This window comes from Aplysia californica, unplaced genomic scaffold (assembly GCF_000002075.1).
Source record: "Aplysia californica isolate F4 #8 unplaced genomic scaffold, AplCal3.0 scaffold00154, whole genome shotgun sequence".
Classification (NCBI taxonomy): Eukaryota; Metazoa; Mollusca; class Gastropoda; order Aplysiida; family Aplysiidae; genus Aplysia; species Aplysia californica.
The window spans coordinates 592,198-594,227 of NW_004797424.1; the positions used below are offsets into that span (position 1 = coordinate 592,198).

Consider the following 2,030-nt stretch of genomic DNA (forward strand, 5'->3'; position numbering starts at 1 on the left):
CCGCTTTATTTTTTCTCATCATTTTCTGCCTCATTTTTTTTATCGTCTTATCGTCCCCTTCACATGGCGCGAAAAAATCTCTCATGTTAGTTGTTTTACCGAGAGCAGTCTTAGTCTCTTAATGTGATTTATTGCACTTCCGATCTAACTCACTTTTGCGCTGTGACGCTCCTCTCCTTGAGCATGCTGGATGTTGTTTACTTATCTTATAATATAGTATGTCGTACTATATTTCATCGTGAATGAACGTGACACTACGGTAAACCTTTTCCTCCTCTGGGTGGAGGGCCGATCAGCAGGAAACGTGGATCCCTCCGTTGCGAAATCTCGTTAGGAGAGGGTCGGTTGTAATTTCTGACTGCTGGAAGGGATACTCCACTATCGCAACATTAGGGTACCAACACCAAACTGTAAATCACAGTAAGAATTTCAAGGACCCCGAAACTGGTGCACACACCAACCACATCGAAACAACGTGGCACTGCATAAAAAAAAGCAAAAAGAGTTTTGCCAAGAGCTTAATAAGCGGCTACTTTGCCGAATTTATTTTTAAAAGAAAATTCGGAAAGCAGCAGCCTTTCTTAGAATTTCTTAAAGCTGTTGGACTACTCTACTCAAAGGAGAAGGCCATCTTGGCTCTAAGGAGCAAAAACAAGCCTACATGTAGATCTAATCAAGAAAGTCGGGAACCTGCTGATAATCAGGAAAATCGGGAACCTGCTGGCGCTGGTCCATCCGCCCCTTCTGGTCTCACTCCACTGCCTCCCCCTCAAAAGAAACAGCGGCTGGGATCAGTTAATGTTAATAGTGAGAACCCTGCACCTCTTCCTGCGGTAAACGTCCTAATCCGAGGATTTGATATCCCGGACTTTGATCTTTTCAACGATTCGGATGATTTTCAAGAGTGATGATAATGCAGGTCAGTTTACAATTTTGTCTCGTCCCCCTTCACTCTCTCTCTCTCTCTCTTGGTATTCTGGCAGCCCTCACTCACTCCGCCTCGCGTCGGTTCCTCGAGGAAGTCTCGCAGCCCTCACTCACTCCGCCTCGCGTTGGTTCCTCGGGGCAGTCTCGCAGCCCTCACTCCCTCCATATCGCGTCGCCAGGAACTAATTCGCGTAGCGGTCGATTAGGACCCATGACTGTACAGTCCGTTGTTTGCCTAGTGCGTATTAATAATATAAACACGGTGGGTCCACCAAAGTTCAATCCAGCCACGACGGCCAATAGACAATCAAACCGAACAGGCGAACAGTTCTGCAAATTGCAAAGAACATATAGCCTATTCTGAGTCAGCAGGCTGCCGTAGTCTGTAGTGCGGTCGTGTTGCCACCATGACAGACAAAGTAGGAATCCCTCAATGACACCAAACAAGATGGCTGTTACTATGAATATCAGGCAATGGCGTTTACTTGCCATTCTCTTGCTATCCGCCTCATGTCTACAGTCGTAGGGTCGTGTCGTAGGCAAAAAAAAGCAGATTTCAATTCAAAATAAAATGAAAAAAATGAACAAGAAAAGTGCTTCACCAGTCACTTCAGATCTGAGTATGAGACGGGTCCATGAGTAAAATAATACCTTTGCAGAGAACCTAGGATATAAACACAGTACAAACAAGCATACCTAAATACAATTCAGCCAATTGAACCAATAATTGGAGTAAAATGTCAGGAAAAAGTCAAGGCACCGCTTTACCAAGAACGGAGCATACACCGCTGATTTTTGCTCTTTTCAAAACAAAGTTGGAGTGCTCTCCCCTTGCTCTTTTTTTTTCTTCGGAGGTTCTATAAAACTTTGAGTCAACACACCCTGCACTGAAAACGAATCAATAAAAATTCTAACGCTCCCGAAACGGTTAACATAAAAGCGGAAAACAAAAACTAAATTGCAATAATTGTGAGGATAACAAAGAGCGTACCGGAGGGTTAAACTGGTAGGAACAAATCAGTTGGCCATAGAGAACAGGAGACAGGTAGTATTAGCTTCAATTTATAAAATAAAATGGAGGACGATAGTGACGCTGCTTCCAC

General features: G+C 44.0%; 1 protein-coding gene across 1 annotated transcript in view; it reads right to left on the minus strand.

Annotated features, from left to right (window-relative positions):
- The window catches only part of LOC101847720 (tRNA-splicing endonuclease subunit Sen34), a gene marked incomplete in the record, with an annotated part of 20,332 nt that extends 18,580 nt beyond the window's left edge, over window positions 1-1,752 (minus strand). Inside the window, 1 exon segment of the mRNA XM_013081991.2 lies at window positions 1,624-1,752.
- Between the last annotated feature and the right edge of the window lie 278 nt (window positions 1,753-2,030).